The following is a 26,770-nucleotide window of genomic DNA, read 5'->3' as shown; positions in this document are numbered from 1 at the left end:
GAAATAATTTAGAGGTCAAAGCAGAGAATGGCAGAGAAGCAATGTGAAAAAGGCAGGGTGTCCACTAATCCTCTCCAGTTGTTAGCAGGTCATGGGTCAAGGCTATGGAAGAGGATAATTATAAAGGAGGCACTCGGAGTCAATGAGAAAAAAGGGAGGAAAGAAATCTTAACTACAAAGCACCCTTCCAACTGAGTCTTTAATTATCCAGCGGGAATATCAATATTTTTGTTAAAATCATGTAATGGATGCTGAAACATAATGAGAAAAAAATATGAGACCAAGGAGCCTGTGACCCAGTGCAATACAAAGGGCATGGATGTGCTTTTACCATTAAAAGGTGTGGAAAATTCGTAACTTCAAGTTACACTTTGGTGTCGTGCAAGGTACCATATACCAAAAAGCAGATTAGCTTTGAGTCCAGATAAAAGAAGCCCATCTAGAAAATGACGTTAGAATGGGTGATGGGCAAATGATAAGAAAAAGAAGAAAAACAAAACTGAAAATTATCAGGACCTACCTTTCCCCTCTTCTTCCAATCTGAGCCTTTCAATCTCAGAAAGTCCATCTTATGTTTGTGTGTGTCTGGATATGATCCAAAGAGTCTGTATAAGCTCTTTCTTACATTTTATTCTATCAAGAAAGATTTGGCAACTGAAATCTATTATGATGTCAAAAGGTAGCAGACAACATAAAATGTATCCCGCTGAGCTGATGCCGCACACGGCTAAATTTACAACAACAGGAGTATCATAAAAATTATAAGAACTGCAAATTAACCACTGATTTCTAGTTCCCGGACATAAATAATGGTAAGGACCTGGAAAACTTCCAAACATCTTTACCACTGTTTAATTTGTCAAAATCTATCAAGAGCATTTCAACCACAGACCTGTCCTCTAAGGTACATTATCATTCCCACGCTTAGATTAGCCTTGGTGGCAGCCCAAGGAAGACTGCATAATTACAAAGACTCCATCAGCATCCTTCCCTGGCTTTTGTGACTCTTCAATCTGTCAGTATCTCACTCTACCTTAAGTACCGTTCTTACTCTCAATTAGTTATTTAAGACCGCTTAAAAATTTGGTTCTCATTTTGTGAGCTACGTCTGTGCTTTCAAAATTAGTCCCCTCATTACAGTGTTAAGGTTCCTACTGGGCTCAAATTAGCAAGATTTTCTGTTTACTTCCTATTTGTGAACCAGGAATGCTGGTAGCAGTATGGTGCTGGAGTAGTTAGCTGACAGCTGTTGGGAAACCCAGCAGGTAGGGAGGTCACACATTGAAAAAAAAAAAATGACAAAAGACAATAATTCCTTTCTCAGAGAAAGTTAAGATACAGAACTGCATGGCTTCCTCCACTAGTCATCAACTCTATGGACTATTCAGAGAAATGACAGGAAAAGAAAATGCCTTTTAATATATATGTGAAATCTCTTTAACAACACTGTATTTCATTCCTAGTGAATTCAAAAGCATGGCTTAACTATGACATCACTCATTGATGAACACCAAAAACGTGGCTAAGGATAATAAAAGCAAAAGAAATAAAGAAATCAAAGATAAATGCCTTTTTAAAATGTATTCAGTGAGGAATAATCTGTTAGGTATAAGTATGTAAGACTGTGTGTGTGTGTGTGTGTGTGTCATGTGTTGTGTGTGTGTGCGTGTTATCCCACTCTCTGCTTTTCCAACTGTCATATGTCTAGAACAAATTTACAGTACTGCTGAAAAGAAAAAAATTAAATGCTTGGCCATAACATTGTTAGCAAAAACAATCAGTGAGTAGTATTATGGCCTAAGTAGAAGCTATATATGCATTTGTGCAGAAACCAGGCAGTTCTAACTCTATGATTAGTCCTAATACAATGAGTGTAGGGAGATGTTCGGTAGATACTAAGTAAATCTAGCATACACTACTTGAGCCCAAATTGGTTTATTTCACATTTCTGTATTTGGGGGGAAAAGCAATTTCTGTATGACAGATGCACCTGGAGTTTGCCATGCAGCCTACACACAGAAAGGGCTGTAGAGTCATAGGATTAGAAACAACGAGAAAATTGCATTTTATTCTTATTTGCTTAAAAAAAAAAAGAAACCACCAAAAACCCAAAAGCATATTTTCCTCATGGAACATGTTTGTATTCAGTTAGTCCATGTCTACACAGTATAAGTGAAGAGTAGAGATGAAATGCTGAATTACATCTGGGTCAGTCAAAGCTCCCAGTCACCAGCTACTACTAGAGACAAACAATGTTGGGTTGGCCTCAACTGGAACCTAGTGATCACTTACAATAATAAAATACAAAGGATAAATAAGCCATCGATCCTCCATTTCCCTTTACATGTGAAAATGTGGCCTAAATGCCTCCATCAATGTCAGAGAGCTGCTCCATCATAAAGCTAATAAGCTTTTTCATCAATATGGTATATTTTTTAAACTCTAAATCTCTAGTCCTGAAAGGAGGTGACACAAGAGTGCTCTTTTCTGGTCTCCCCAAGAAAGTCTTTACCTAAAAACAGAGTCCTGAAGTACATGAAGCAAAAACTAACAGGAAGAGAGGAAAAGACAATCCAATGAAATACCAGGAGAATTCAATACCCCGCTAAGAAAAATGTATAGAACAAGGCAGAAGAACAACTAGGAAACAGAAGGCATGAATGACACAGAGAAACCCAATAAATCTAGCAGACATCTATAGAAAATTCCACCCAGCAACAGAACATAGACTCTCCTCAGGTACACATGGGACACTCTTTTTTTTTTTTAATTTTTATTCATTTACGATAGTCACACAGAGAGAGAGCTAGAGAGAGAGGCAGAGATATAGGCAGAGGGAGAAGCAGGCTCCATGCACCGGGAGCCCGACGTGGGATTCGATCCCGGGTCTCCAGGATCGCGCCCTGAGCCAAAGGCAGGCGCTAAACCGCTGCGCCACCCAGGGATTACATGGGACACTCTTAAGAGTAATTATAAGGTAAGGGATAGCACAGACCTCAGTACGTTTAAATAAGTAAGATGGAAATAATACCAAGTATGTCCTCCAATTACAAAGAAATGGAATTAGGAATCAATAAGAGAAAGAAGAAAGAAGTTTGGAAAATTCACAAATATATGGAAATCAAATACACTCCTAAAAAACCAGCAGGTCAAAAAGGAATTAGGAAATACTTTGAGATGACTGAAAATAAAGAAATAACACATCAAAACTTACGAGACACAGGTAAGGCAGTTTTCACAGGGAAATGTGTAACGTAAACATCCATATTAAAAAAGAAGAGTTCAAATAAAGTCTTAGTTTGAGTTAATCCGTTAACAAATCCATCAATATATCCCTCAAACTTGGTTTTTCCAGCTATAATACCGAGCAACTTCTGCAACCATCATCTTTACTCAGTAAAGAGTTTGAAGTTACAGAGAATATCACATTATTTATCCACAGAAGCTTTGGGTACATTCTCTTCTCAACAGTCTCCTAAATGAGGAAACAGACAACAAGTTAGCAGAGGACACAGCTTTAAAACTTAGGTTTCTGGATTTGAATCTGGTAGTTTTTCTGATACATAAATAACTAGCCTTATGAATGGAAACTTTCATGGCTTATCCTATTTACAAGCTGCAAACCAGTAAATGCTTATAGCTTACTGTTAGCATTTTCCTTAATACATATCCACATGCATCTCCACGTACACACCAGGAATTACAAAACTCCATTACAAGACTACTCTCAACTGTCAGACCATCACCATTCAAGATAAATGATTACCGATCTCTCTATCAAGAACTGAACAAGTGAGGGGGGAGGGAGGAGAGTGTGGAAGACCATGATAAGGAAGAGAAAACAGGAGAAGTAAAGGATGAATTTTGGCTCCTAAAACTACACCCAAATCATGGGAGGCCACATGTCCCAACTGGGTGAACTGAAGCTGCCCCTAGAAAGATAATGGGGCAGAGATCGTCTTCTTGATGGTCAAGTGACCTAAAAAAAGCAACACAGTGAATCATATGGATTTCAAAAGAAAACAGAACTCGATTCAAGTGTAAAATCTGCCATTTTTTTAAATTTAATTTTGAAAGAATTGCAGATTTATAGAAAGTTGCAAAAATATTACAGAACCGGGAAACTGGCATAGGTATATTACCATTAACTAGACTCTAGACCTCATTCAGTTTTGTCTGCTTTTTCTGTAATCCTGGGCAATATAACATAGCTAAACTCACTGATCCTCAGTTTACTCATCCAAAATACGGTGATAAGAGTGTCTACACTTCACAGTATTTACAAGGATTCCATAAAATAGTGCCAGCATACTGCTCACAATTGTAGCTGATATATAGGAAGAACCCGATAAATGGTTACATTATTATTATCAAACGAGGCTTTGGGGATTTCTAGGTGTAGTCTCACACTTTCCTTGGGGCCTTTCCTACTAACCACTAATAATGAGATGGCATCTGCCACCATTTACAGTTTGATTGATCTCAAAGGACAAAAACACTAAAAAAAACCCAAGAATGTAGCCCACAATAAGGAATGAAAGAAAATCCAACTCAAAATACCATTTTTGTGTGGACATACTCTGATTTTCTTCTTTCTTTCTTTTCTTTCTTTCTTTTTTTTTTTTTTTTTTTAACTTCATTTATCCAACAGCAAAATGACTCAGTTACTACTGACAATGCCTTCTGAGGTCTCTGGAGGAAAAAGGAGTACACCAAAATAACTGAACCTTAAACCCACATCCAAGAATAATCTGATACTTGCCATAGCTTTGCTTCCCCTTTTCGTTGGAAGGGTGGGGTAGGTTTTTAAATATATGTATTATATATGTACGGTTTTAAAATATATATTATATATGTAAGGCTTTTTCTAATATAAGTTTTTAAATATTAATTAGATTATTTTTAATCACACATATTGAACACAAGCCTGGATCCACTCTGCTACACTTTCCAAAACTACTTGTAATCAGCACTCAAGGGAAGCAGGACCCTTTAAGGGGCATGCTCTGTGATAGATCTTAACCCAGCAGACCTCTGCTTAGATGTGCTTTTTGGGCAGCTGAGAAAGCAGCACACATACAAAGAGTCAGTTCCAGGTAGAGTCAGGACTCTCCAATCTGGGGGCTACCACACACTCCTGTCAACCATCTACGTGAGCCCATCCAAGATGCCTCTGGCTTTGGCTCTGCAGACACATGCCAGTACCCAGAATGCTCTAGGCCCTATCTCCTTCCCAGCTATGTTTTAAGGACACAAGTGTTCAGTTTATAATGGGAAAAAAGAACTTCACTGAATTTTCCCCCAGTTTTGACATTTCTAGACCTTGAGAATAGATGAATCAGAAACGTCAAGGATTTCTTTTAGTTCTATTTTTTTTCCTATTCTCTTCTTTTTAGCAAATTAGCTACATTTTCAAAATGTGCCACCCACAAACAGTGCGCAACACTAAAAGGGTCTGCTCTGTTTCTACCAAGAAACATTATTTAAAATCCATTAAAAGGACAAATAATATGTCCACTAATCAACCAAACAGCTGGAGTAGACATCTTGGGTTCATTTTATTTTACTCTCCCCCACCCCTTCAGTTCATTTTAATCTGCAAACCTCTCTTTCATTCTCCTAGAGTCAGACCAAATAAGAATCACATTTTGAAATCTGCACTGATTTCAGATTAGGGCAGGCATCTCAAACCAAGTGATCTCCAAGGAAATCATTTAGTGTTAACTAAGATCATAGGAAAATAATTTAACAAGTACAGGACTGGATCCATTCCAACTACCACATGTATCAATTAACCAGCCTACCAAACTTGGTCTCCCACTCCCAAGATTTCGTTTTAATTGGATCAAAGACTTGGGGATGTGGGGAAGCAACTTATTCTTTATTTCATAAGATACACCACAATTACCAAAACCTACTGTCCAACCTGAATTTAAAAAAAATGTCTTTAACTTTGTGGGCCACTGTCCCCTGTCCAGTTCTAGCTCCCTCTTTTTCAACATGAACATATGTTTTCCTTAAAATTACTTCTTTTTTTCCTACCCTGGTGTTATGCAAGATCCCTGCTTATTTTGGCAATGGAAACAAAATAAGAAGAGCCACCCAGAGTTCTCCATTCCAAAGGGAGGAGCTTCCCAAGAAAAGCAAAGCTTTGCTGTTGCATTTCCTTTCAGTACTGCTAAAGAGCAAGCGGGCATTCTTCAGCGTGGAAATTCAGGCCAGGTGAGAGAGCTGCTCCTGAGACACCTATTAAACCATGAATGGCAAGTGCAGGCAGGGACTACCTAAACATTCATGATCACTTAGTGCTTGTACCAAACAGGAACTGGCAATACAGAGAGACAGATCAACAGACAAGACAGGCGTTTACATAGGCCTCAAATGCAGTAAGAAAAGGTATTTTTCAAACACAAAACAGAAAGAAAGGACATGCCTTCTCTTCCAGAGGCAGCCCAGCAAAAACCAAACTCTCATATCAGGAAGTGAACCTTGACTTTACTTCTATGAGCAAAACCCTCACTTAAATGGCCATCAAGCCGGGGCAGGAGTGTGTGTGGGGGGAATCTTTTAAAATGAAGGCGGCTAACATGTTTATAGAAGACAAGAGGGGCTTGCAGAGAGAATATGGGTTTCAATGAGGAAGGGCGAACGCCAAAAACAGTATAAGAATTAAGCACTCACATAATAGATCACTGTGAGCAAAGCTCTCCCGCAGATGTCGGAGTGAGTGAGCTAAGCCTCACACTTGGAAAGGTTGTATGACTGGAGCCATGATATATAAAGTAAGACCCAAGCGCCAAAGTTTTGATTTAGCCAAGCAAACGTGGCTGTTTTTGTTGGGTGGAAGAGGCATTTTTTTCACTGAGCAAAGAATTACGGTAAACATCTGCTAACCATGACCACAGAAGGGGTGGTTGTTTTCATCCAAGGTCATTTTAAAGGAATAAATGTAATTAATAAAACCACCCGGTAATAGTATCCAACCGTCCAGTAAGTCTGCTCACTTCTATCCACAGGCCCATTTATTTAAAAAAAAAAAAAAAAAAAGGCCATCGAGAAAATTTCTCAAAGTTGCCCTTTCTACTTCCCGGGGACCACTGGTGTGGGGAAAAGAATTTCTGTCCCAAAGGAAGCTTGAACATACAAGTGAATGTCACTCCTTAGGCAGCTGTTTCCCAGAGGGTTCTCTTGCTATACTGGCAAGACTTTATTAGAATACCCATTATCGTTTGGGTAGATAAAACCCAATTAAAAAAAATACCAAATAATGTTCTAATGGATTTACTTCACACATAAAAGTCCCAGAGTGCACCTCTCTGTCAAGCTATCTCTTTTGAAAACGAATATAAGAATTCATAGAATCCAAAATGGTTTCAGTTTTTAAAAATTCCTTATTTGGTTCGTTCTTCTGGAAGGAATTGGGAGGTAGGGAAACTAGTGGAAAACTGAATTATTTGAGCTGACTGTCGCTCAAATCTGTCAAATTAGAGCTCAAACATCACTTTACCTTTGAACAACCAGCCATAAGCCCCTCCACAAAAGGAGAGTCATCTATGGTTATTATTAAATGTTCCCAATTAGGAGAACATAATCAAATTCATAAAACACCAACTTCCATTCTGAGCTAAGCGAACCTTTCTACCTACAACATCAGCAAAGTTTTCTAGATTTAGAACAGGCAGTTTTTGCATAAATGCTACGTGGAATGAATAAAGCTAAAGAACTAATAAGGTTTCCTATTTCTAACCCTCTGGTCATGTCAGTATGAGCCATCAACAAAATACTAAGTTCACTGAACCTCAAAAATATTTTCTCTCTTTGCTTTTTCTACTTCCCATGGAACTAGAACACAGAAATTCATAAAGGTCAGACTTCAGTAAGCTTACAGAAAAAATAAATATTAAATTTATCAACTCCATTTTTTCCATATGGGATTGCAATAATCGACAGGGTCCCAGCTCTTAGATCAGTTCTAAGAGCAGCTTAGGAATCAGGGGGTGGGAGGCTGTCAGTGTTTCAACTTTGCCCACCATTGGTCTTGAACGTATAACTATTAAACACCTCCTAGGTACTAGTTACTGAGTGCTCCGTGTGTGTGTGTACATGAGTGTGCATGCACACACAAGAATCTGTGTGTAGAGCAGGAAGGGAGTGAAGTGTAAGGTGCTATCTTCCAAATGCTTCTGGTATCCGATAGCATCTTGAAGGGTAATTAACACAAATTTCAAAGCCTGCTGAATTCGGGAAATTATTGTGTTCTTTTTTCTCATTTTCTACGAGCTGAGTATTAGGTGCTAAGAAAGGAAAAGAAGGGAGGCAGAGCTAGAGAAAGCAAGCAAGAGTTTGATAACCAACTGTCCTCAATGACAATGAAGCCTAAGACAAGGAAGAAAAAGAACTACAAAAGCCCAATCCTCTTCAATAACTGTCAATGCCTTCGGCTGTGAAAGAGAGCAAGCCTTAATAGAACCTACTAATTCCCCCAGCACAGTCAAGATTCACGTCTCTAATCCAGTCCAGTATCAAGAGGCTACTATGGTCAGAACTGGAATGTAAGCATGTACCCCTACACTAACCTATGCATAAATGAAAATGCACTGCATCCATCATATCTGTATAATAGAGGGATTAAATCGGCTATAATTTTTAAGCTTTAAAAGAAAATTCCAAGCTTTTAAGTATATTCCTGGCGAAAAAGAATATGACAAATGTCATAATAAAGAAATAACTTTGTAGAAGGAAATAATTCTTTACCCCTTTTAAATTTTCCTTATGAAGCGCATCATTGTAACCTAATGCATTTCAACATACTTATCCATAAATGTAAATTTGTTTTGATAAAATGAAGAGCCTTTTAATCCAAATTGCACAGTGATGCTTCCACACTGATCTGTTATAACTTAGTAATCAGAGTTAACAGACTGCCTAATTAACCAAGTCATCATTTGCCAAGATCCAAATATGGGATGAATTGTGGGCCAAGGAGAAAATATGATGGACATGAAAATTATTAATTCAGGGAAGCATTCAAAGCATGTGGAGTTAAAGTTCTTTGCTAAATCTCACCATCTTTAATATCCTTAATTTTTATAAGTAACGTGCAAATAAAAAATATATTACAAGGTACACAGAAAAACATTTTTAAATCAACTGGTTATTAGTTAGTGATATAATTACTTTTAAAGCATTTGACAGCCTATGAGGTGAAAATCATAGATGTCTTCTGATAATAATAACATCCAGTGAGTGCTTATGAAGTACCAGCATCATATGTAGTGTTTTATAGGGACCAAGTTATTCATTCTCTGTATGAACCTTAATCCTTTGGAAGGTACTATTTTTATCTTTAGGTATCAAATATGAAAACTGAGATTCAGAATATTTTTTGCTCAGCAGAGTGTATAAATAAACAAACAATATCCAGTCCTTTCAAAAGTCTTAAGGAAATGTTACTAAGAATTTAGTAATTTAGTCTGTAATTTTACTGACCAAAATCTTTACCCATGGAAGCTTTATCCATTCATTTATTACATACTTAGGAGGAGACAGGAGATCAGGGTAACTTCTAAGATGTCACGTGGGTGACCCATACAAAAATTTTCTGCATCACTAGCTTGCCATTTCCATAGCTAACATATTAGTATGTCCTAAAAGATATGTAGTTTAGCTGGGCTTTGATAGTACGTAAGCCATTTTCCCTAGATAACTCAAATCTAATTCCATATGTAAAGTTTAATCCTTGAAGAGATGGTAAATCTACAAGTCACATTTTTCCCTTGGTCATTTGGAAACTCCTATTCATTTCTGGGGGCCCAGCCGGGTCTCACTGGGCAGATTTCCAACCATCCCCTGCCCGCAACCACATACATACAATCCAGAAGTATTCTTGTAGCTCCAATATCATTGTATTATCACTGACCTTTCTGTCTACCTTGCAGATACAAGTATGTTGAAATTAAGGATCTTGCTTTAGGACCTAGAACGGTGACAGACAGTAAATGGAAGGCTGACCAGAAGGACAGACAGGAAGATTACAGCAATGAATAAACTCCAGGTTCTGGAGGGACACAGGCATGGTCGTATGTCTAAGGCAATGCCTACCTTCGAGGTAGTGAATGCCATTGGAGATGGCCAACTATTGGGCAGACAACTTCATGGGGAAAATCTCACATGATATTCAATCATGCATAGCTGGGCTAGGTGATATTTAAAGGTTCTTTCCATCCTATAATCCTGTGTATTTTACTGTGCCTTGAGCACTGTGACTTATAGGACACATATGCATAGTCTATCTTCCCAGAATTCTGCCCCCTTATTCTGAAACCAGCACCCCCCTTCACCCACTTCCCATTGCCTTGTGTAGGGTGAAGTCCATCCACAACTCTTGAGGGAGGCATGTGACCCACTCAAGGCCAAGCACAGCTTCACACTTCCCCCTACCCAGTCCTGCTCCAGCCCCAGAGACTGCTGTAGCAAAAGGCACACAGCACACACTGGACCAATCACAGAACCAGGAAGATCCAAATTCTATGACAGCTACTACAACTCACAAGAAGAGATTTCCTTCTGCTGGAGTTGCTATGAAAACAGACCTGAATGGTTACCATACCACAAGTTGGTAAACGCCTACGTGAATGAATCCAAGACAGAACATAGCACAGCCAAGAGACTGAGGCAGGACTTAATAGCAGTATCTGAACTCCCCGGTCCAGATATTCCAGAAGCTTGTTCTACTATCTGACTTTTCAGCATCATGAGACAATTAAATCTCTTTTATACCTATGCCCCTCACAAGTAACCAGAGAGACCTAACAAATGGTGGGCTCAGTATGTTAAGACACAGACACATTAAAAATGATCTACTGTTTGTGTTAAAAAGGAGACATGGATACCTCCAACTTAAGGAAATTTTTTTTTTAGATTTGTGGTCTCTTGCAACTGGCTTTTACATATTTCTTCAAGCCTAATATTTCACTATATGTTTTTAAAACTCGAACATTTTTGTTTTTGAAGGTCTAAGTCCTTGGCATAGAGCCTACAAACCTGCAACTCTCCCAACCAAGTAACTAAAAACCTTCTAGCTTTTTTTTAGTCGGTGTTACCTCTAAGTATCCCAGGGCTTCACCCTAGTAAATAAAAAGCCTTCCAGGTGAATGTATCCTAAGAACGAAAGGGACATTCTGAACCGCTTGCTAGGAAAACACCCCAGGTACACGACTGTTGCTTTTGGAAGGAGACCCGCTCACTTGCCACACTTTTTCACACAGGTGATTGAGCGGAACAAATCAATTGTTGGGTGGTCAGAGGCTAATAAGAAATAAAACGAGGGCTACAGAGATGAGGTTAATTAGAATAATGTACCAGAGAAAAATGACTCAAAGATCGAGAGAAAATGTCTTAACAGGCACATTCAACTAGAGCTAGAAGAATGCCAATGAAGTGGTTGCCCCTATTCCTAATCATATTGGAACATGCTTTTATTTCCCTTAACTATTGTACCAGCAAAAAGAACTAAAGCACTTGGAAAAGTCTAGAAAGATCAAATGGGGCCTGTTAGGTGGCAGTGAAGTATCAAGGCTCAACATGCAGCATACAAGCAAAGCAATCCCAGAGTGGAAGATGCACACTAAAATAAAACAATGTCTGCAAACCAACACCCCAGGGAAATGTCTACACAAAGAGGACCATAAAGCATGGTGGTTAAGAGCCATGGCACCATGGGACCAGACGAGAAGCGCCCAGGTTCAAATCCTAGCTCTGCTCCTGATAAGCAAAGAAGTCCGAGTGAGTCACAAGTCACTTCACCTCACTGTGCCTCCGTTTCCTCATCTGTACAACAGATGTTTAGAACTGAAACACTCTCACTCTCCTAGAGTTTTTGTGGGTGACTCCGTACACAATTGGAATCACGGGTGACTAAATAAATATTTAAAAAAAAAAAAAAAAGGAATCACGGGTGACACAGATCAAATTCTCAGCAAAAGTAGCCATTCCACAGTCGACTTCTCAAGAATCAGAGTTATTCTCTCAAACAACCGTTGTTTATTGGTATTTCTCACAATTAGGTTCTTCTTGAGTTTTGAAAATTCTCCTTTTACCTCTCATTCCTTTTTACAGGAGAGAGAGGAAACCCAGTGGAGGCAGGGACAGGTGATAACACCATGGGCAAGTTCTTCCAGGCCTAGGTATCTCTTTAGAAAACCGAGAAGTCCTAAGCACATGTTATTCTAGGAGTAGAATTTCAGGAAATTGCCATGTTTAAGAAGTGGGCCAGGACGGGAAGAATGGATTTGTGTCACGTTAATGAATGATGTGGGACAGATAGGGACAAAGGCGAGGCACGGCCTCTCTTGATGACAACGTCCTGGGAGAAAGGTCTATTGATGGTCGGTAAGAGCTGGCAGCGATATTCAACTCCTGGCACTGCGAGACTGCCACACCGAACCGCACCCGGACATGCAGCAACATTTCAAAACATCAGAAAGCTCCTAACCTCTCCCACTGATTCTCAGGCACCCGGGTACCAAGAAGAGAGCAGCACGAGAGCTGCCGTACGCTGCCAAGCCTCCTACGTCCACGGCACAAAGCAAGTCTCTTCTTACACAGATCGGTTTCCCCTCTTGTGATTATTGTTTTAGCTTCTGAAATGATATTTGGAGACAGGAGTGTTCTATGTTTTTAGAGATGTAAGAAGGCTGAGTCTCACCACTCTGAAGGCTGTCATCCGCCTGATAAAAGTTTTTCCTGAATTGTTAGCCTCTACTGAAACTGAATTTTAGCTTTTCTTTACTAAACCAGTGTATCAGGAACCAAATTTGATGCCTTAAACTGTATTTTATTCATGTTCTTTTATGTTTTGTAAAAGTTGAGGGGGTACACATTCTAAGTTAATACAATTAATGGGTCTTTTAAGTTCTTAGATAACCCTAGCCGTTCCATAAATCATGAAAATAAGAGTATGTGATTTAAGTCATCTTTGCCACCAAAATGGGATACAAAGACTTGCTTCCACTTTTATACAACAAAGGCACAATGAACAACACACATGAACACACACACACTCAAACAACAGAGCAACAATAGACTACCATCTGTAAGCAGGTGAAAGATGTAGATGTAGACCCACTTCCTTTCAATCTATGTAGACTCGAGTTTTCTTTCAAAAAAGAAACGTAAATTTTCAGGACAGATGCACCAAGTATATAATTTTTTTAAAATGAGAATTTACAGGAAATGTAAGGCAGTCTGTCAAGAGGCAGGAGATCAAACCACCTCTGGTTAACTTACAGATAAAACATATCCCAACCAGGTGTCTTCAGGACAGTATAGCACTCTGAACTCCAAACCTATTTGTTTGTTTATTTATTTAATGTACTTCTCTCTCTCTCTCTCTCTCTTTAAGAGAAGGGGAGAAGGAGAGGGAGGGCAGGCAGAGGGAGACAGAGAAATTCTCAAGCATATGCTTCACCCCCAGCATAGAGTGTGACTCAGGACTCCATCTCACCACCATGAGATCATGACCTGAGCTAAAATCAAGAGTCAGATGCTTAACCGACTGTGTCACCCAGGTCCCCCTGACTGCCACATTTCTAAGGTTTTCTGGATGTGGGTCAGGTTCCAAACACTGAACCTTCCCAGCATTTTAGGTTTATAATTTGTATCATCTGAAACTGGTCATAAATATCCAAGAGTCAACATGTCAGTAACCAATATAAAAATAGATCATCCTACTTGTGCTCATTTTGTACTTTGTAAAGTTATTTCAGTGCATGGAACATGAGCAAATTCATAGGAAATCAAGGCTCTTCACCATCTTTACCAATTTTTTAAAAACTACTGCAAGAAAGTGCAATGAGTTGTCAGCGTCCCTCCCAAAAACCTCTGCTGTTCTTTCTTTTTTTTTTAAGATTTATTTACTCATGATATATATATATATATATATATATATATATATAGAGAGAGAGAGAGAGAGAGAGAGGCAGAGACACAGGAGGAGGGAGAAGCAGGCTCCATGCCGGGAGCCCAACACGGGACTTGATCCCGGGACTCAACGATCGCGCCCTGGGCCAAAGACAGGCGCCAAACCGCTGAGCCACCTAGGGATCCCCTCTACTGTTCTTTCTAAATCAATAGCATCATATTATCCTATTCCAGGCTCTGTGCAAAGCACTGTATAGGTATCATCTCATTTAATCCTTGCAATAATACTATGAGCGAGGTAATGCTATTACCCATGGCTCAAATAAGTAAAAGCCCAGAAAGAGGAAGAGAAAGTAATTTGTCAAAGGACAAAGAGCCAGTGAACGACAGTGCTGGGATTTGATCTTGGAATCCAAAGTCCTTAATTAACCTGTTCTACCCACAGTACGCTTTAGGCCCAAATGGCAAATGATTCTGTCTTCACAGGGAAGATGATGTATAACCCTTTCTGGATGGGACACACAGAGTATCAAAGACTTGTTTAGTACAGAGTGGAAACTTTCCAGAGAAAACCCAGGGGCAGTATTCTATTCCTATAATAAAGGTGATGTGTGTGGTTTTATTTCTTCTCTTCCTCTCTCATCCAGATGCAGTCCCTTTAGGTATCATGAAAATACAGGAATTCACAGGGAAATCCCCAAATGGACTCTATTTCAACAACTACTAACTGTGAGCATGCCTACCACCCACTGGGCACTGTCTGCAGTGAGGAGTCACACTGAATCAGGCGACCTGCCGCGTGCACATTACATGGGAAACAGGTACATTCAGAACAAACTAGAGGCTTGGATGGAGGACAGTGAGAAGGGGAGGAGGTAAGTCTTCAGTGTGGGTCTTCAGGGAAGACCTCTCCCAAGAAGTTGATATTTGAACTGAGCAATAAGGAATGAGAGAACAAGCCTGTGAAACAGGGAAATTGTTCCAGGTAGAGAATACCACGGCCCAGAGGCAACAGAGATTTTACGGCATCTGAGCACGGCAATGGGGTCTAAATAAAATATTTGAACCCAGACTGCAAAAGCCCAAAGCTTCCAAGAGTATCTTGAACAGGCAACATCTTTGAGACACTATTTCCAGAGAGTCAACTGCCACTCAAGGGACAGCTACCATCAAGTAGGTGCCACCATTTTTGGGACACATGGCCAACAGGGCCATCCATGGACACAGCTGCCATCTCTGATGCAGTCATGCAGCAGTTTCTGTGAGCAGATGCCATTGTGCTTGGAGGGCTGTGACCAAGAAGATCAGTGGGGGACCAGGGCCTGCTTTGCAGACTCAGCACAGAGGCAGGGCCCAGGATGAGGCAGGGTGAGATCGACATCATGTAGCATCAGCCTGCATGAGTGAAACCCTACAGAGTTTCAGATTATCATCAGCAATACCAACTTGAAAGCAGTTAGTGAATTCTGCTTGCTAGGCAGGCCCACTGTCTGAGTAAGTAAAAAACGGAATAAAAAAAGAACTGCACACCTCTCAGGGGAAATCGTCAAAAAGGGACCTGGAGATCTAAGTTCTGTTAGCAGGGCTGTCCAGCAGTGTACGTGGCTGCAGGGTCCTTGAAGACAGGCATCAAAGCCACCTCCCAAGGCTCTACTTAAACTTGTAAGAGAATATGGGTTAGAAGCAATGGATTGTGAAATATACGTTGTCCACAAGTGAGACGATGACCAATGAACCAGCCACAGGACAGTGAAAGCTCCTCAAAGGCAGGGATTTCCACCACATTACCTGAGGTGTGTAGCACAAGGCTGGCACCTGTTACCCACCAGGATCTGTGCTAAGTTCTTTATAAGCATCACCTCACTAACTTTTCACAGGGAGCTGTTCCTGTTTTTATCTTCACCTCCCACATGAGGCAGCAGCCCAGAGAGGTTTAGTAACTTGCCCAACATCACTCAGCCGCTGAGTGGAAAAGGTGGAATCTGATCCTCGGCTGATTTAACCTCCAAGCAGATGCTCTTAAGCACTGCTGCCCTATATCCACAGCAGGCATTTGGTAATATTTGTGTATGCATCAACTATCACGATTCATGAGCATCTATCATAGGCTGGTACAGACAGACACTATATAATGAAGCATACAAAAGTCTCATTCTACTCATCCTTTGAGACAGAAATTTTCCTAAGAGTAACGTACCAGCCGATCTGACTTAGAAAAATTGCACAGGGGTCTTATCTTCCCCATTATCCAAAATTAAGTTTTCAGCAGAGACGTGAGGACGAGCAAATCACAGAGATGCATGGTAGGTAGCATTGTCCAGTCTTTGAGGGACAGTGCAAAGCCAACAGCAATACCCCCTGCACATACTGGCATGAACAGATTTGGGCATAAGGTTTCATGTCGCTAGAACTCAAGCTCTGAAAAAAGCTTATATTCAAAGGAGAGAAAATTCATTAAAAAATTCTTGAGCTTGGGACGCCTGGGTGGCTCAGTGGTTGAGCACCTTCCGCTCAAGGCATGATCCTGGAGTCCCAGGAACAAGTCCTGCATCGAGCTTCCCATGGGGAGCCTGCTTCTCCTTCTGCCTATGTCTCTGCCTCTCTATCTCTCATGAATAAATACCTTTTTAAAAAAGAAAAAAAAATTCTCAAGCTTAAATTTTGGTTGACAGTGCTCTTGGGAAAGAAATTCATTCCTCAGATTTGCCATGGCACTTTTAGTAAGAATACTATGTTCCTAAAATATTTACTGAGCTATATATCTCCACTGAAAATCAAAGAAACCGAAATTCAAACATGTAAAATTCAAATTAAAGATTATACACCCAGGTCAATGGAAGACAGAAGACATTCACTGAAAACGTAAGAAAAATTCACATTGTGGTTTTGTATAAGTAATCACAACCGTGGCTGGGGAACCATTTACCTTTTCTTTCTTACTGTTAGAATGTGGAATTTATCTGGACAACAAATTTCTCAAGTCTGAGGATATACTTCTCAGACGCTCATATGTTAGGGATTGTTGAAAAGATGTAAGTAGAAGTTATTCAGACTTCAGGGAAATTCTTTAAAGAGGCCTGCCTCAGCCAGGAGGACTACTCTTTTTTGTTCCTTGCACTTCTGCCTTGTTCTTCAGAATGCACAGGCAATGGCTGGAGAGCCTGCAGCCACAATGTGATCTTGAACAGAACAACACTTGAACAGGAAGGCAGAGCAGAAAGACAGAAAACACCAGGTGCTCTCCCCCAAACATCTTTTATCAGAGAGAATATGCAAGTCATTTTTTAAAACTTATATGGTTGTGAATCTGTTACAAGGAAACCATTCTTACATGACATGATGATACGAAAATGTGTCTGAAGACTACCCTATTTTTTTTTCTGAAAAAAAAAAATCAGAAAATTCATGAATTGGGATTCTGATTACTCCTCTATTCACCAAGCTGTTTGTTTAAGTATGACTTTTCTTCTTAATTACTACCACGAGTCCAGGAAGCATATTTGCTGAACCTGTCTCTGTGTTTTGACATGCAACACTTGTGAAATTCAAACATACTTGTAGACATCCAAAGCATTATTATTTATTAAGGACTATATTAAAGGTGGAAGATCTTAAAACATGTTCAGAATCTGATGATTAAAGGAAATTTAATCGTTCTTCATTGGCATTTGATCTTTAGCCTGCCATAATCTACCCATATAGTCCTTCACCCATATTTGATACTAAAGAGACATTTCAACAGCTTGTCCATCAACTGCAAAGTAGGAGGAACGTACAGAAAAACCACATTACTTAGAAAATAAAAGAGCTTTCCCCCACACTCATTTAGCTCATGAAAGCCCAATATGATTAAAAGGGTGAAGAAGGCAGACTCCACTAGGTGAACCAGAATGAGTGTAGAGAGCCATCTATTATGTTTGTAAGGAGTTTCGAAATTTTCAAAGTGCTTTCATATACATTATACCTTGTTTCATCCTTAAAACTACACCCTGCGTGGTAGTCAGGGCAGGTATTTTTTTTTTTTTTTATTCTCGTTTCTTCTTGATAAATGGTTTGCTCGAGATCAGAGGAACTGCTACCCAGTGAGGGACCTTCTTTATCCTCTTTACCCTCTTTGATGCTTAGCTCAGGGGTCAGCAAACCACGGCCTGCGGGCCAAATATGGCCCACTGACTGTTTTTGTAAATAGTTTCATTGGACCAGTCATACCCGTTTGTTTACATATTGTCAACTCCCCATCAGCAGAGTTGACTACAAAGTTGCAACCACGAGTGTATGGCCCAGGAGGCTGATAACATTTATCATCTGGCAGTTTCAGAGACAAAATTTGCAGACCCTGCATGAGATCACCTTTCCACAAATACGATCCAAGTTATAGATCCTATTCTTGAAAGCCATAAAGCTAGCTTAGAGGACAACAAACCTATTCCCGCTGGCTTTGGAAGTCCCGCTTGATAATGAGGCATTCCGTTACCTTCTGAGGAACTACTGTTATCCACTACAGGGTCACCTGCAAAGGTGGGTCGCAGTTTTCAAGTGGGACACAATACTAGTGTTGTTGGCCACTTACCCTGAACTTTTATCGTGTCTCACAGCCATAAAAAGCCTGGGAGTCACTGGTTGGGGGCATGCATAATGCCACAGGACTGCAACACACGGAGGGACACTGCAAGCAGAGAATAGAAGAGGTTAACGGAAAAGGCCAAGTGCGATGCTTCAAAAGCAAGGCTTTCATATAAACCTCAGGCATTCCTTATGGACATACGACTTTCACGTTCCATCTGCAATCACGTATCTAAGCATCTACTTCGCCTCTCCCCTTACAGAATCAGCATTTCATCGGCTCCTACTGTGTGTGGTTATCAGAGAATGTAGTAGAAGGAAGCAAAATGGTACATGGCTGAGAAGATTGTCACTTGTGAAGGCACAGGCATTTCCTTAGGAGGTCTGGCTCCTTTCATGCCCATCCTTTTTTTATTTTTTAGGATAAATTCTCATCATTACAATGTTAACTCATTCTGAAAAGTAAGGGCCAGACGAACCCCGAGTCCTAGCAAGGGTTTTGCTTTGGGGTTTTAGGCTTTTAGTCTCTCTCAGTACATCTCAGTAGAAATGGCAAGAGGAAATAAATACATGTGCACACACGTGCACATCGTGCACATGCACACACGTGCACACAAGTACCCTGTTTTTTTTGGGGGGGTGGGGGGGAAGGGGGAGACAAGCTCTCTTTCCTGCCAGCCAAACCCAAAATTTCACTTGCCACAGCTCCCAGCTCTCCTTCCCGCTGCACTTCAAATGCAGGGGGAGGCTGGGACACAGCCTTCTCGTGGAAACAGCCACCCTGCGGAAGTGCACACGTGCGGAGGCTGGGAGCTTTCACGGCTCGGTTGGGTTATTAGTAGGATACTGACCAAGTCCAATTCCAAGTAAGATGAAATTGCTGACAGGTAAGTCAACTCATCCTCAAGCAGTTTCAGAAAGATTTTATGAATAGCAGCCAGTAGTGAGGTTTTTTGCACGCCAGGCCTTTTCTGCCTAGATCCTGGGGATGATAATGCCACCTGTGCAGCCCTCCAGAGGACGGCCGGGGCTCGGTAACACGGGGAAACGGAACTCCAGAATGAGTGGAAGGCCCGAGCTCGTCTGTGTGCACGTGTGCTGGTTGCTCTCAACAGTAAACCCCGACAAAAATCCACGAACGACACGTCTTCTAAACCTAATCAGAGAAGTTGAAACTGAAAAGGAGATGTATGAAGTTTTATGATTTGAATAGTCACGTCGTATCTCCGGAAACTATGTGGGTTGTCTGTCTACCAGAGCTCAGAAGAGAGTTAAGGGGTGGTGCTCCCGGTGTGTGCCTCTTCTTGATAAGAGATAAACTCAGGCCAGATTGGTCCACATTATGTTTTCTAGGTATGAGCTGTCTATGCGAGTGTAAACCGTTTGCCAAACATATTATGGCTTAAGAATCTTCGTTCTAACATGAGTTGAACATGCTGTGCTAGCATCATCCCTCTTTAACAAGGCAGCTTAAGAGTAGGCTAAGAATGAATCAAAAATATTTTTAAAGATAATTTCAGTTGGCAAAGGCTGTAATCGTTCAAACTTAATTGGTGAACTCATTAATGAGCAACTGCCACCACAAGAAAGAAAGCCATTGTCATCGACTTATCAGAGCAATGAGATAACGAAGTTAATTATATTGTTTTCAATGGGTTTACACTTGCTTCCTTTTAAAGTCTACATTTTCCAAACATTTGTTCTGACACTCCATGTGTTTGCTCCTCTTAAAAAAAAAAAAAAAAAAAAAAAAAACTATCAGCCGTGGGCTCCTCAAGGAAAAGTCGGCAGATCACAGCCGGGCAACATCAGGGCAAAGCAATTGGAAAACTTTTCTAGCCTTTATTATCTACTTGTAAAATGTTATAAGCCTGTAAACTAGTTAATTTATGAGCCGTGTTAATAATTTGCTCACACTTGATCGCGGGTTTCGCAAACACCATTTCCAGGGATGTGGGAGGATAATTTGCAGGTCCGGCTTCTCTCCTAAGGGGACACTAACTAATTTGACACAGTAACATGACATTGATGGTGGGGCACACTAATGACCATACTCCAAGACGTGGCTGTCAGCCTGTCGTTCCAGTGAGAAGCAGCTTGCTTTCGCTGCTGCTCAGTACACGATGCTCAACTAATTATTCAGACAGCGACATTAATGAGAACCCTCGTGTTTATTTTCAACATACTAACCAGCGCTTAGCTTCCATTTGTCTGATATGGTCACTGATAAAATGTGTTTCATGAATAGTAAATTTGAACTGTAACATAACAAAGAAAGACTGGAGAAAAATATGGAAGAGCTGATTGGGAAACTATCCTTGTCTACTCAACTTGTTTTCTACCTCAAACACCGTCAAGGACAAAGTGACAGGTAATAGGAAATGCCATGAGTCCCAAGAAAACTAAAAGAAATATTTTTAACCACCTATGTCCATGTACAATCTTGATTCTTGACCAAGGCCACTGGATCTCAATATAGTCAAGAGAAACTCCTATCTCAAATAAATTTGACTAACATTAGGATACTGAATAGATTTTTTTTGGGGGGGGGGGGGAGTTATTTCTTCAGGAAATGACCAAAAAGTTCTTTGCTTTAATGTGCATTTTCAACATTAGAAAAGTTTGATCTTTGCGAAACTAAGATCTTTACAAACATCACTAAATACAACCTGAGGGTTTTTTTTTTTCTAAATCTATTGTAAAACTGTACTACCGAGGGGATTTTTCAAAAGTGTTCTTCAATATCCTCTTATACATCATATTTCTAGTCTACTAAACCTTGCAATCAAGTTCTTTCTACTTTAAATTAAATTTCTATTTTGGTATGATAAATTCTGTCCTTCATTTTATGGTGATTATAATCCTAAAATATTCATATAATCATAATTTAAAATGAGTAACTTTAAAAAAAGGTACGCTTAGATCTACTAGAGGTACTGAAAAATTGAAAACACTCCTGATGTGGTTCATTGCAAAATGTACACTTTGAATTAAGTAACAGTGGTAGTATTTCAACAAATGTTCTCTCTGGCATCATGATAAGGAATTCTACTCAATACTATGTATGACTTCCGATTTTACAGAATAGCAAAATAAGTATGAGTCCACTGTGGATCACTTTAGGAATGAAAATTTTATCACATGTAACATTTCTCAAGTATGTATTTCTAAACTTACAATAGATCCCCAATTTTACAATGCCAAAATACATAAATGGCATGGAAGATGTAAGAAGCAAATTCAGATCCCAGGCTAATTTTTTTTTAATTTTTTAAAAGATTTTTATTTATTTACTCATGAGAGACAGAGAGAGAGGGAATGAAAGAGAGAGACAGAGAGAAAGAGAGAGAGAGACATAGGCAGAGGAAGAGGCAGGTTCCATGCAGGGAGCCCAATGTGGGACTCGATCCGGGACTCCAGGATCACAGCCTGGGCCAAAGGCAGGCGCTAAATCGCTGAGCCACCCAGGGATACCCCCAGGCTAACTTTTTTTTAAAGACTTTATTTATTCATGAGAGACACAGAGAGAGGGAGGCAGAGACATAGGCAGAGGGAGAAGTAGGCTCCATGCAGGGAGCCCAATGTGGAACTCAATCCCAGGACCCCAGGATCATGCCCTGAGCTAAAGGCAGGTGCTCAACTGCTGAGCCAGCAGGTGTCCCCAGGTAGGTTAATTTTTTAAAGTATTTTCAACAAGTATACAGGTTAATTCTCTCAAATGAGCATTGCTATTTCCAAGTGATGCTCTTTCCATGGGTACCCATTACAGATTCTCAGATTATTGGTATCTGTACAGTTTATTTATGGTAAGTTTTCATCTTCCACAATAACCTAAAAAGATATGGCCAGTGTGTGGCAGAGACTAGCTAGATGCCCATCAAATTTCTTTCTTCTTTCTAGATGCAGAGATGGGATATTATTTCGCAGCTTCCCTTGCAGTTAGGTGAGGCCTTGTGCCCAAATTCTGGTGAAATAGATCAAAGTGGGTATGTTACTTTCATTCTGACTCTAAAGCTTCCTGAACATCACTAATGTCCTCTCTTCCCTTAACTGTATACCTAGAGGTCCAGTGGAGAACTCCCATTTCCTGCAGACGGTGGAGTCGCTGAAGAGAATAAGCCAAGGTCCCTGAATGACAATGAGTAAGAGAGCCACCTCCTTGTTCCTCACCAGCCAGCACCAGGCTGAGCTTCCTAAGAAATAAGACTGCACCCAGTTAAGGCTCTGAAATTCAGAAATGTTCACGGTAACTGCCAGTATCTCTTATAATAAAGAGATCTTTCTAATTTTTCCCCAGCTCCAAAGTTATACTTGAATCTCTAGGCCACCAGCCCTAAACAGAGGCACTGTAAATTTGGAAAAATCAGAGCAGTGATTATTTGCTCCTCTAATTAAGCTAAGGATAGAAAATGCAGCAGGTGTAGCTTTCCTTACTTAACCTCACAGCCCTGTGAGGAGGTTTGATTCCCATTTTATGGATAAGAATACTAAGCCTGTAAGACATGAAATACAAGCCAAGAGTGCAAATGTATATCCAGATGACATTTTCCTAATTGAAAAGTCTCTTACCTTTTAATATCTAAATTTTATAGAAAATTCTTATTTCTAAAGCAAACATTTTTGGCTCAAGCTTATAAAAGAAAAAATTCTATGACATTCTCCAAAATTAAATAGAACATTTTTAATAAAATGTATGAGGGGAAAGTGTCAAATTACAATCCAATTGGTAGAATGTCAGAAACTTCTGTAGAGGTTTTGAAAAGCCAGCAACAAAGGGAATATGGCTCAAATATTCTTGGTGATTAAAAAAAAAAAGCCATATTTCAAAAAAATATATACTGCTATGCTGAGATCATATTAATTGTTTAGTAATCAATGTTTTACATATTTTTACATTCTTAATGTGATGATAGTTAACTATACCTGTAAGGCATCTTGCTATACTTTAGACATATTTTAGAACAAAGATTGACAAACTTTTTTCTGTAAAGGGAGAAATAGTGAATATTTTAGACTATTTGCTGTAAGCTGTCTATTGCAACTACTCAACAATGTCCTTGATGTAAGAAAGTAACCACAGGCAATGAGTAAACTAATGGGTATACTCTTAACAATACTTGGGCAAAAATTCACTTCCCAATTATATTTTTTGGAGTAAATATAACTACCTTTCCTTTCTGATAAAACTTTATTTACAAAAGCAGGTAGTGGGCCTGAAGGCCATAGTCTGCCAACTTCTGTTCTAGAAAAATGATTGGGCAGGGGCGGGGGGGGTGGTACTCACATATAACATTATGATTTCTTCTATGTAAAATAATGGGAAATAGTCTTTGGTCAGCATTTTCACCCAGGATATCTGATGGCCAAGAGTGGATTACTGATGCTCAGGAGACAGAATAGCCTTCCTTTGCCCAAGGGTCAAGAGATGGAGAGATGGAAGCACTGAGTTTCCATCTGAGTTCTAACCCTACTGTCCCATCCTTCTCCCTAAGCCATGTACCTTTGCCTGATTCACGGGCTCACTGCCCATATAAAGTACTTAACAGGCATCCCATGCCTTTTGAACAAAATCCAAGTACAGATCAGAAGAAAAAGCTGATGGTTCTGCTCAGCCAGCACAGTCCAGTCTCTGCATTAAGGTAATGTAGGCAAGTTACCTTCAAGTGACCTTATATTAAGGACTTCTTAAAAATAATAAAAGGAAGCAAAGTAAATAATATGTAGGCTCACAATGTCACCAGGAGAATGAATGCTAGGAGCAAGAAATGACAACCTCTAAAAGTCTCTAAATTAGGCATGAAGTCTCCCCAAATTAGAATCAAACAGGTTTTTTGGTTTTGGAGGATGTTCCTTGTTAACCAATTTCTGGAGCTATGGGTCTAATGATAGAAAATGCCAGAGATAATGTATCAAATGCATTCCCTTAGTATTCTCTCAAGAATGGAAAGTTGTAACAAGGTTTTAGTCGACTTTTTTTTTTTTGATGACAAAATTCAGAGACACACACAGAGATGCTTTTTAAAAAAAAATCTCAGTTCCCCATTAATGTTATTGTAACAGTTAAGTGCATAAGATGGTTTCAGACATAAAATGGATACATTTTATGAATCTGTTTTACCTAAATGTCAATCACAATAGAACAAGAGCAGGTAAATGATAGTCCACTTTGACAAAGGAATATTTCGGAGTCATTAAAAACAATAGTAGGAACAGGAAAATATGTGCAAATGCTTGTTATAATGTTACACGAAATAAGCAAGATAGAAAAATTATACCTACACCAGACTCTCAACTGTATAAAAGTACTTGTCAATAAAGAATAGGAAAAAATAGTAAAACTAACAGTTTTGCCCTGGAGGAAATGTGACTTGGTGATACTTCGGGATTATTTATGTTCAGTATTTTAGAACAGGCAATATCTAAAATATTGGTTACAGAATCTGAGTTATCAGAACTTAAAAAAGAAAAAGAAATTTATATTCACTTCTTAAAGGCTTTTGATTGCCTTTCTTTTTCAGATCAGAAGTATCTTGAGAGATTTGTGCTATCTCTCCTGTCCCAAGCACAGCGTTTATAGCATCTTACACAATCAACATTCTTTGAAGCAAATGAATAGACCACCTTACTTTTTTACAAGTCTTTCCGATGGGATTCCACAAATAAATTTTTATACTTCCAGCCTTTAAAAAAATATAAATAATTTTGTTTAAAGAGGTTGAGTGCTTCTGGATTATAGCTGCCAGTAAATTGCTTGCTACAAAATTATACTTTCTCCCCTCTCCTTTTTCCATGATGGCACGTAATAATTTGTCTTTTAATGACTTAAAATAATTGTGAGTCATTTGCTCATTAAAAACAAAATACATCTTGATCACAAAAGCTTGGCATTTCATAAATATTTACCCCCAAAGTGCTGCCTGCTTTGAAGCTGAGATGGGAGGCTCCTGATTGACAAGTAACTTCTGTGCACAAAGAGGGAGGAGACCTCTCTCTTGTATCAGCTGGGAAGGGGCGCCATGCTGTCTTCACACTCACTCTCCTATGGAGGCTCTTTCCCAACAGCCAAAAAAACACATGGCAAATGGGATCATCATTCACTGTTTTCCTTCTTGTCATCCATCTCTCTCTGACAGAGAGACACAGACACAGACACACAGACATATACACACACACTCACATACTACACATGCATGAATGCATACCTACTCAGCACACATTCCCTGCTTGCATACTTTCAATGGTTCCCCAGTACTCTTAAAGATCAAAACCCTACCCTTGGCCTTACAAGGCTCTCAAAATCCAGCTGCTGCAGATCTTTCCACCGACCTAGCCAAGCTTCTCACTCAGCTGGAAGGATGGCAGAAAGAATGAGGACTGTAAAGATGTCAGCTCCTTTTCTGAGAACCACCATGGTCAGCAAGACAATGGAAGAAGAAATATATCTTTTTTTTTTTTTTTAAGAATTTCATTTCATTCATGAAAGACATAGGGAAAAGCAGAGACATAGACAGAGGGAAGAGCAGGCTTTCTGCAGAGAGCCTGATGTGAGATTCAATCCCCAGGGCCCCGGGATCATGACTGAGGCAAAGGCAGAAGCTCAATCACTGACCCACCCAGGTGCCCCCATACCTTTCTCTAAAAAAAAAAAAAAACATAGGGCATCATAAAGTAAACACTTCATTATATTTTTCCTTCACTTAATGTATCATGAAAAATTTCCCATAATTTTCTAGACAAAAATAAACAGATTAGTACACAAAAAAAAACCTAAAGTCATAAAAATCAACTTTAGTTTTCTCCTGAAGACCTAACACTAGAAAACCTAACAGATGTCCTCTGCAAGCCCTTAAAAATGGCAAGTGGGAAAGGTTTAATTAGTCCTCACTCACAATGGGCAAACTCTTTTCTCCAAATTTGTTTCCTCCAGGAGTAGAAGAGAAAAATTAGGGCCAATTGCAGTACACAGACAGGCCCTGCCATATGAAAGCCAATCTGTGTGTCATCAGACTAATTTGCCACCTGGGGTAGAATATTTCATGGGACGGTGGAGGCAACGTACGCTACAGCCTGGCTCATCAACAAATCGCCCTACCCAATCCCAGAGGAAGATGAGCTCTTAGTTGGGATTTAAATGAAAGACATTCTCCTCATGACATGCAAAAATGAAGGGCCTCGGAGGGCTATCACTCTTCTTGATCTCTGGGAGAACAAGGGTATTTATTGATGAGCAGGCTACAAAAACAGAAGGTGCTATGCTTCCTTTTGATCAAACCCCAGTGGCTAAAAC

General features: G+C 39.7%; 1 protein-coding gene across 5 annotated transcripts in view; it reads right to left on the bottom strand.

The window, feature by feature from the left end:
• FOXP1 (forkhead box P1) overlaps positions 1-18,588 on the bottom strand; it is a 375,390-nt gene extending 356,802 nt beyond the window's left edge. For 4 of the 5 annotated variants that reach the window (XM_025456558.3, XM_025456571.3, XM_025456567.3 and 1 more), the window contains exon 1: positions 18,491-18,588. The gene's annotated coding sequence lies outside the window, so the exon portion shown is untranslated. The remainder of the gene's footprint in view (positions 1-18,490) is intronic. The other variant, XM_049098140.1, reaches the window with a different exon arrangement.
• Positions 18,589-26,770: the final 8,182 nt, after the last annotated feature.

The sequence above is a fragment of the Canis lupus genome, chromosome 20, assembly GCF_003254725.2.
Source record: "Canis lupus dingo isolate Sandy chromosome 20, ASM325472v2, whole genome shotgun sequence".
Classification (NCBI taxonomy): Eukaryota; Metazoa; Chordata; class Mammalia; order Carnivora; family Canidae; genus Canis; species Canis lupus.
This window is presented reverse-complemented; position numbering and strand designations above follow the sequence as displayed.